This window comes from Schistocerca nitens, chromosome 8, assembly GCF_023898315.1.
Source record: "Schistocerca nitens isolate TAMUIC-IGC-003100 chromosome 8, iqSchNite1.1, whole genome shotgun sequence".
Classification (NCBI taxonomy): Eukaryota; Metazoa; Arthropoda; class Insecta; order Orthoptera; family Acrididae; genus Schistocerca; species Schistocerca nitens.
The window spans coordinates 59,845,685-59,846,359 of record NC_064621.1 but is presented as its reverse complement, the minus strand read 5'-3'; positions in this window follow the sequence as shown (position 1 = coordinate 59,846,359).

The following is a 675-nucleotide window of genomic DNA, read 5'->3' as shown; positions in this document are numbered from 1 at the left end:
TTTTTTTAAAAACCGAAGAAGAAAAGAAACAAGAAAAAGGCATTAAAACGGTGACTTAAAGTGTAAAATGGCAGAAAAATGCGGAAAGTTAAAACAGGAAGCAAAAGGGGTTGGCAATGTTAATAAAATACACAGGAATCAGAAAAGTAACATAGTAGACACACAATTAAAAAACATGGCGACAGTCTGGTTTCTGTTCGCAAGAGATAAAAAATCACACCCAGCGACAATATGATGGCCGTTCGCAATAGTTCCCAAAAGACGCAACATGGAACACTCACTGTAAAAACACTCACTTAGAACACTGCACGAAAACGGCGGCACAAAGATGACACTCCCGAGCCAAAGGCAGATGTGAGGGGGGGGGGGGCTGGAGGAGGGGGAAAACAAGGAGTAAGGAGAGGAAAAAACGAAACGGGGGGGGGGGGGGGGGGGACAAGGAGCTGGCTGAGCGAAAGGCAGGCGCTTAAATCAAGCCCCTACCACGCCGTAGCGGAGAGGCGAGGCAACTGTCCCCCAACTGAAGCAGCTGATCGCCGCCATTTGCAGGGATGAATCCTAGTACTGGGGTTGTGATTTGAAGTATATGAGACGCAACAAGAGCAAATTGAAGCACAAATTAAACACATGTTTGTTTAAAAAAAATAATGAGTATTCGGGTCTATTTTAACAGTA